The 8,764-nt window shown below is 54.4% G+C and overlaps 1 pseudogene across 1 annotated transcript in view; it reads right to left on the reverse strand.

Annotated features, from left to right (window-relative positions):
• LOC308158413 (rho guanine nucleotide exchange factor 2-like) overlaps positions 1-8,764 on the reverse strand; it is a 36,831-nt pseudogene that overhangs the window by 18,101 nt on the left and 9,966 nt on the right. The window contains exons 6-14 of the transcript in view: positions 8,273-8,340; positions 6,883-6,919; positions 4,180-4,306; positions 3,745-3,842; positions 3,214-3,375; positions 1,536-1,783; positions 1,206-1,331; positions 791-908; positions 391-467 (exon numbers count right to left, since the gene is read on the reverse strand). The product of the transcript in view is annotated as a rho guanine nucleotide exchange factor 2-like (transcript). The remainder of the gene's footprint in view (positions 1-390; positions 468-790; positions 909-1,205; positions 1,332-1,535; positions 1,784-3,213; positions 3,376-3,744; positions 3,843-4,179; positions 4,307-6,882; positions 6,920-8,272; positions 8,341-8,764) is intronic.

An 8,764-nucleotide genomic window follows, 5' to 3' on the forward strand; every position in this document is an offset into this window, starting at 1 on the left:
GAGAGGGAGGGGGAGGGAGGGAGAGGGAGGGGGAGGGGGAGGGTGGGTGGGGAGGGAGGGAGAGGGGGGGAGGGAGGGGAGAGGGAGGGAGGGAGGGAGGGAGGGAGGGAGGGGGAGGGGGGGAGGGGAGGGAGAGGGGGGAGGGAGGGAGAGGGGGAGGGAGGGGGGGGGAGGGGGAGGGGGGGAGGGAGGGGGGGAGGGGGGGGAGGGAGGGAGGGAGGGGAGAGGGGGGAGGGAGGGAGAGGGAGGGGGGGGAGTGGGGGTGGGGTAGAGGTGTGTATCATACCTGTTGGTCTACAGTAGTGTATATATATATATAGAGTTAGGGTTAGGTTAGGTGTGTATAGTATAGGTATAGGGTTAGGTGTATTAGGTATATAGGTATATTACCTGTTGGTCTACTGAGCTCAGCATCTGTCTGATGAGCCTCAGCGCCTGGCCCAGAGACTCCGCCTCCTCCTCACTGTCTGTGGACACAGGACACGCCCCCTTAGCATGGACACGCCCCCTTAGCATGGACACGCCCCCTTAGACCCTAACCCTTCTACCTCCCCCAGCCTCCCCCTGGTGTTCTACCTCCCCCAGCCTCCCCTGGTGTTCTACCTCCCCCAACCTCCCCTGGTGTTCTACCTCCACCAGCCTCCCCCTGGTGTTCTACCTCCCCCAGCCTCCCCTGGTGTTCTACCTCCCCCAGCCTCCCCTGGTGTTCTACCTCCACCAGCCTCCCCTGGTGTTCTACCTCCTCCACCAATAGGAAGTGTTGTTGTGTGAAGTGGGCGTGGCCTCTCACCCTTGGTGTTGTCATGGATACGCTGGATGAGGACCGGGTACTTGGTGATCCGCTGGGTGACCAATAGGATGCACTCCTGGACGCCATGACGACGGAGCAGAGGACCACGACTCACCTTCTGAGAGATGGAGGGATGAAGAGGAGGAGGAGGAGAGAGAGGAAAGAGGGAGGATGAGAGGAGGAGGAGGAGGAGAGAGGAGAGGAGAGAGGAGGAAGAGGAGGAGAGGAGAGAGGAGGAGGAGGAGGAGAGGAGGAGAGGAGGAGGAGGAGAAGAGGAGAGGAGAGAGAGGGGGAGGAGGAGAGGAGAGAGAGGGGGATGGGGGTTTCACTCATGTCCAGATTATGAAAGTGCAGCTTTCAAATGATGATGTCATACTGATGATGTCATCCACTGAAAATAACTCCCCCTCCTCACCCGTATGAACCCCTGGCATCTCTTGTCCCGGGCCAGCAGGTCTTTATAGAGCTTGACAGCTGTCTGCTGTCTGGAGCAGAACTCAGCGTAGGTCCTCCTCATCTCCTCTGCACACGGCCCTGAGAACTACACACACACACACACACACACACACACACACACACACACACACACACACGATGGTTAGAGGCCTTCAGATGGCCCACATCTCCAAGAGAAAGGCTAAACAGTCAGCCAGGTGTTGCTCCATATCTGCTGCTATCGCTAGCCTAACCCTAATCCTGTGTTACAGGTGCTAGAGTGTGTGTGTGTGTGTGTCTCCATGGTTACCTGCTGCAGCAGCAGGTCTGCCAGGTGTGTGATGGTGAAGTTGTGTGTTGAGCCGGGCTGCAGGCTGAGGCTGCGGCGCTGCAGGAGTCCAGACAGGAAGTGTGTGTGCAGCGCCAGCAGGCGGTCCAGGCAGGGGAACAGGGCGTGGGCCAGGGGGGGGTCCAGCCCCGCCTCCACCAGACCCCCCCGCCACACCACCTCCATGATCCTGAGGGTCCGCAGGTGGTGGAGCTCCGTCTGGATCAGCTCTGCTGGCAGCAGGTAGGGGTTAGAGTGTGTGTGTGTGAGTGTGTGTGTGTGTGTGTGTGAGTGTGTGTGTGTGTGTGTGTGTGTGTGTGAGTGAGTGTGTGTGTGTGAGTGTGTGTGTGTGTGAGTGAGTGTGTGTGTGTGTGTGTGTGTGTGTGTGAGAGTGTGAGTGTGTGTGTGTGTGTGTGTGTGTGTGTGTGAGTGAGTGTGTGTGTGTGTGTGTGTGTGTGTCTGGATGAGCTCTGGAGACACAATTACAACACCTTAATAACAGGGCTAGGGTTAGTGTGTGTGTGTGTGTGTGTGTGTGTGTTGGAGCCAGGAAACCATGCCCCACATCTTAAATGGTTGTCATGCATATAAAGCCCCACCCTGTCTTTGCCCGATGCCGAGAAGTTAGTCCATGCCTTTGTCTCCTCCAGGCTCGACTACTGCAACGCACTTCTCACCGGGATCCCTAGCAAGAGCCTTCAGAAGCTCCAGTACATTCAGAACAGCGCTGCTAGGATCCTGATGAGAGTGCGCAAATACGATCACATCACACCCATCCTCCACTCACTACACTGGCTTCCCATCTCCTCTCGGATCATTTACAAAATCTCACTGTTAACTCATCAATGCATTCACGGCAACGCACCCCCTTACCTCAAGGACCTGGTCAAATCCCACAGCCCCTCCACTCGCACTCTCCGCTCATCAAATGCAAACCTCCTCAAACCCACCAAAACCCACCTCCGCTCCATGGGAGACCGGGCCTTCTGCTCCATCGCCCCCGAACTGTGGAACGCCCTCCCTGCCCACCTGAGAGCACCACAGTCGGTCGACTCTTTTAAGAGCGGACTTAAGACTCATCTTTTTAACAAAGCGTTCCAGTAGCCAGATTTGTATTTATTTTTTTCTTTAGTTTTATGCCACAGTGTCTTTTTAACCTTTCTGCTTTTGATGTTTTTAGTGATCTTTATTGTGTTGTGCTGTTTTTGTTTCTTTTATTGACTGTAGCACTTTGAGATTCTTGAAATGTAAAGTGCTCTATAAATAAAATCCATTATTATTATTATTATTATTATAAAGGGCTCTACATATGGAGGCATGACCGAGTTGTGGATCTGATTTCAGAGGGTGTCGTTTCCATATTCAGGCCTGCCGCAACGCTGTACAAACACTCCACTGTAAAGCCTAGCATGTTCAGTCTGTAAAGCCTAGCATGTTCAGTCTGTAAAGCCTAGCATGTTCAGTCTGTAAAGCCTGGCATGTTCAGTCTGTGTAGTGACAATTCAGAAGTGTTCTCTAATATTTCATCAAACACCCCCGATGCTGTGTGTGTGGTGTATGTGCGTGCGTGTGTGTGTGTGCGTGTGCGTGCGTGTGCGTGTGTGCGTGCACGTGTGCGTGCGTGCGCGTGTGTGTGTGTGCGTGTGTGTGTGTGTCGTACCGTAGATGACGTCCTGTCTCCTGATGACATCACGGCGGTGGCCCTGCAGGTAGGCGGAGTCTACGGCGACGCTCCAGCTGTCTGCCTCTAAGCCCCGCCCCCCCGCTAGGCCACGCCCCTCCGCCTCCACCTCCTCCAGCACAGATGCATAGTTCACCTCCCCTACACACACACACACACACACACACACGCACCCCAAAATTAAAATGACATGTGGGGTTCCCCAAGGGTCAATCCTTGGCCCCCTTCTATTCAATCTCTACATGCTTCCATTGGGACACATCATAAAAAGAACAAAATTGCACCCTCCACTCCTCCCCTCCTCCTCCCCCAGCCCATCCCCCCTCCCCCTCGTCGTTTAGTGACTCCATGCTGACACCACCCTCCCCCCCCTCCCCCCTCCTCCCTCCTCACCCTCGTCGTTTAGTGACTCCATGCTGATACCTCCCTCCCCCTCCTCCCCCCTCCCCCCTCCCCCCTCCTCCCTCCTCCCTCCCCCCTCCTCCCTCCTCCCTCCTCCTTCCTCCTCACCCTCGTCGTTTAGTGACTCCATGCTGACAGCTCTGCTCCGGAAGTTCAGTGTCTCTGAGCTCTGAGACAACATCCTACGCAGAGGAGAGTCATCAGCCCTGCACACACACACACACACACACACACACACACACACACACACATACACGCACACACACACACACACACACACAGGGACAGACACACACACACACACACACACACACACACACACACATCCAAGCATGGGGCAACAGACAGACACACAGTTACAATAGTACACAAGTACAATACACAATAATGTATGAATCACTGTGAATAGCATGCTCCTGTCCTGACACGCACACACACACACACCTCCCTCCTGACCCGGCCCATGGCACCCTGGGCAGGTCTCACCCTAACCCTAACCCTGGGCAGGACTGACATCATCAGTATGACATCATCAGGACTCACCCTGCGAGGTAAACGTTGGAGACGCTCTTGGCCAAGGAGAGGTGGGAGCGTCTCCGCGACCCCAGCAGAGCCTGACGCACGTCTGACGCATAGATGGCTGAGCTGGGCCGTTCCCTTAGCAACGGGGCTGGGGGGGGAGTTGGGGGGAAGGGGGGGGGGAAGAGGGGGAGGAGGAGGAGGAGGAAGAGGAGGAGCAGGAGGAAGAGGAAGAGGAGGTGGAGGACACATTAGTGGTGGTGTTCCCAGGTCTTACTCAAGGACACACTAGTGGTGGTGTTCCCAGGTCTTACTCAAGGACACACTAGTGGTGGTGTTCCCAGGTCTTACTCAAGGACACACTAGTGGTGGTGTTCCCAGGTCTTACTCAAGGACACACTAGTGGTGGTGTTCCCAAGTCTTACTCACTATCCACTAGATCACCTCTACCCACCACTAGATGTCAAGAAAAGAGGTTCTGAGTTTGAGGCCTTAAAATACCACAAGTACTGTGGTCTGTCCCAGCCGCCAGAGTAAAGCCTCTCCTCAAGAAACCTTCCCTTGACCCTTCATCTGTCCACAATTACAGACCTGTATCCCTTCTCTCCTTCCCTTCCAAAACCCTTGAACGCGCGGCATCTAAACAACTGACTGACTATCTCCGGAAGATGGAACACTTGGACCCCCACCAATCCGGCTTCAAGGCTGGGCATTCCACTGAGACTGCTCTCCTTGCTGTCACGGAAGCCCTCCACTCTGCCCAAGCTTCCTCCCTCTCCTCTGTTCTCATCCTCCTGGACCTGTCTGCTGCCTTCCACACAGTCAACCACCAGATCCTTCTCTCCATCCTCTCAGAACTGGGCATCTCTGGCACCGCACACTCCTGGTTTGCTTCCTACCTGGCGGGCCGCTCCTACCAGGTGACCTGGAGAGAATCGCTATCTTCTCCACGAACCCTCACCACTGAGGTACCCCATGGCTCCATCCTAGGGCCCCTACTGTTCTCTCTCTACACCAAGTCTTTTGGCTCGGTAATCTCCTCACATGGGGACCACCTACCTGAAGGAAATGGTCACCCCCCAAACTCCAGCCTGTTCCCTCCGCTCCTCCACCTCTGCTGGCCGACTGGCCCCACCACCTCTACGCCAACACGGCAGTCACGCTGCCTGGTCACGTCTCTTCACTACACTGGCTCCCCGCTGGTGGAATGAGCTTCCCACGGCTGTCAGAACTGCAGAGTCACTTCCGTCGTAGACTGAAGACCTCCATCTCTTCAGGCTACACCTTAACTGCTCCTCCTGAGACATCTACTACCCCGCAGCACTGTGTCTCCTGAGACACCCGCTTTTCCCCTCTACTGTGTCCCCTAAAGACTTCTATTGACCCCCTTGTACTGTTTCTCTGTTTCTCCAGTGTCTATTTTTTTAAAAAGGCTAGATTTAGAAGAAGGTTTTTCAGTTTTTTATCAGTGGCCCCGGGCCTGAGCTGGATTACTCTTCCTGCTACGACTGGTGGATTGATGATTCACTTGCTTAGTCAAATAACTAATAAATAAATAATAAATAAATAAGTAAGTCGCTTTGGAATAAGACGTCTGCTAAATGCCAAACATGTAAATGTAAGTACTCAAATGGTGTCAATTAGCCTATCAGAAGCTTCTAAAGCCATGACATCATATTCTGGAATGTTCCAAACTGTTTAAAGGCTCAGCCAACTTAGTGTATGTGAACTTCTGACCCACTGGAACTGTGATATAGTGAAATACAGTTAAATACAACCTGGGGAGCCTCCACTAAGACACTAAGAATATCCACCCAAGCCCTGGTCTTCTCTGCAGCGGAATACTGCGCCCCAGTCTGGTGCAGAAGCCCTCATGCGAGAAAGGTCGACGTGGCTATCAATATCTCCCTCAGAATAATAACTGGATGCTTGAAGCCTACCCCTGTGTCCCTCTTGCCAGTCCTCGCGGGAATAGCACCGGCCGGCCTCCGACGGGAGGCTGCCACCCTCGCCCTGGCCAGGAAGGCACAAAAGTATGACTGGCACATCCTGCACAACACCACCATAACACCAGCACCTCCAAGCAGACTCAAGACCCGCCACCCTTACAACAAGGCAGCACAAGACATGCTCAACTCCACCTCTGAGGACATCTCCAGAGATGCATGGTTGGCAGCAGCTTGGAAGCAGGAGTGGGAGTCAGCCGGGCCCTCCCGAATCCACCGCTACATCTGGGACCCAGGAGATGGCGCCATTGGAGGAGACGACCTACCACGCCGGCAATGGACCACACTGAACCGTCTACGAACTGGTGTCGGTCGCTTTAAAACATCAATGAAGGCGTGGGGCCTGGCGGACAGTGCGGCATGCGAATGCGGTGACCCAGAGCAGACCGCCGACCATATAATCACCATCTGCCCCTTATATAGACCACCTTCAGAAGCCAGCCTCTTCGACTTAGAACCAGAGATGCGGGCATGGCTACGCGACACCGAGTTGGACCTCTGACGTTACACGAAAGAAGAAGAACAGTTAAATAATCTGTTAAATAATTGTTGCCAAAATAATGTGTGACTATAAAACTATAGTTTGTTAACATGAAGTCTGTGGAGTTAAAAATGACTTCAACCTTCCAACTATAACATATACAGTATATATATTTACTGTGTGTGTGTGTGTGTGTGTGTGTGTGTGTGTGTCTGTGTGTGTGTGTGTGTCAGGACTCACTCTTGGTTCGCAGGGTAACGTTCTGCATCTTCTGTTGCTACGGAAACAGAGAACAGTTAGTCACATGGTCCTCAGGGGGGGCTGTGTCTCAGGAGGTTGAGCCACAGTCTAATGATCGCAAGGTTGGCAGATCGGTGGTTCGAGCCCCGGCTGGCCACATGTCGAGGTGTCCTTGGGCAAGACACTGAACCCCAAAATTGCTCCCAGTGAGCGGGCCGGCGCCTTGCATGGCAGCTTGCCGCCATTGGTGTGTGAATGTGTGAATGAGAGGCCGTTGTAAAGCGCTTTGGATAAAGGTGCCATATACAGTCCATGGTCCTGGTGGTGAGGGTCAGGGTCAGTCAGGGTCAGTCAGGGTCAGTCAGGGTTAGTTAGGGTCAGTCAGGGTCAGTCAGGGTTAGTCTCCTCTCAAACACCCGCTCCCGTGACCACATCACTCCTATCCTCCACTCTCTCCACTGGCTCCCCATCAAAGAACGTATCCATTTCAAAGTCCTCATCCTCACATACAAAGCCCTCCATAGCCTGGCCCCCCCTTACCTGACTGACCTCCTTCTCCCCCACCGCCCTACCCGTACCCTCCGATCCTCATCCATTGTTCCCCTCACTGTCCCACCCTCAAAACTCAAAGGCTTCGGTCACCGTGCCTTTTCACGAGCTGCACCCCGCCTCTGGAACTCTCTCCCTCAACCACTCAGAGACTCACCCTCACTCCTCACTTTTAAATCCCACCTCAAAACCTACCTGTTCTCCCACGCCTACAGCCTCCCCTACCCCTAGCCATCTCCCCCATCCCGGCCACCCCCGCCCCCCCCCTGGACACGCATACAACCTCCCCTACCCCTACCCATCTCCCCTAACCCTGCCACCCCCCCCTGATATGCATACAGCCTCCCCTACCCATAACCACCTCCCCTGTCCCCACCACCCCCCCCCCCCCGTTCGCTGACTCTGTGTTCCATGTTAATGTTGTTTTTGTGTTTTCCGTATCTCCTATATTGTCAGCGTCTTTGAGCCTCGGAAAAGCGCTATATAAATGTAATGAATTATTATTATTACTATTAGTCAGAGTCAGGGTTAGTCAGGGTCAGGGTCAGGGTCAGGGTCAGGGTTAGTCAGGGTCAGGGTTAGTCAGGGTCAGGGTTAGTCAGGGTCAGGGTTAGTCAGGGTCAGGGTTAGTCAGGGTCAGGGTTAGTCAGGGTCAGAGTCAGGGTCAGGGTTAGTCAGGGTCAGAGTCAGGGTCAGGGTTAGTCAGGGTCAGGGTTAGTCAGGGTCAGAGTCAGGGTCAGGGTTAGTCAGGGTCAGAGTCAGGGTCAGGGTTAGTCAGGGTCAGAGTCAGGGTCAGGGTTAGTCAGGGTCAGGGTTAGTCAGGGTCAAGGGTCATTCTTACCCTCTGCTTCATCTTGGCACAGCTGGCCAGAGAGTCTCTGCATCGGTTGTGGATCGTCACGTTACAACCTGAGAGAAACAAGACCTGTTAGACCTCCTCCCTCTCTACCTCCCTCTCTCTCTCTCTCTCTACCTCCCTCTCTCTCTACCTCCCTCTCTCTCTCTCTCTCTCTACCTCCCTCTCTCTCTACCTCCCTCCCTCTCTCTCTACCTCCCTCTCTCTCTACCTCCCTCTCTCCCTCTCTCCCTCCCTCCCTCTATCCCTCTCTCTGTACCTCCCTCCCTCTCTCTCCCTCTCTACCTCCCTCCCTCTACCTCCCTCTCTCTCTACCTCCCTCTCTCTCTACCTCCCTCTCTCTCTACCTCCCTCTCTCTCTCTACCTCCCTCTCTCTCTCTACCTCCCTCCCTCTCTCTACCTCCCTCCCTCTCTCTCTACCTCCCTCCCTCTCTCTCTACCTCCCTCCCTCTCTCTACCTCCCTCTCTCCACCTCC

The sequence above is a fragment of the Nansenia antarctica genome (assembly GCF_963989245.1).
Source record: "Nansenia antarctica genome assembly, chromosome: 5".
Lineage (NCBI taxonomy): Eukaryota > Metazoa > Chordata > Actinopteri > Argentiniformes > Microstomatidae > Nansenia > Nansenia antarctica.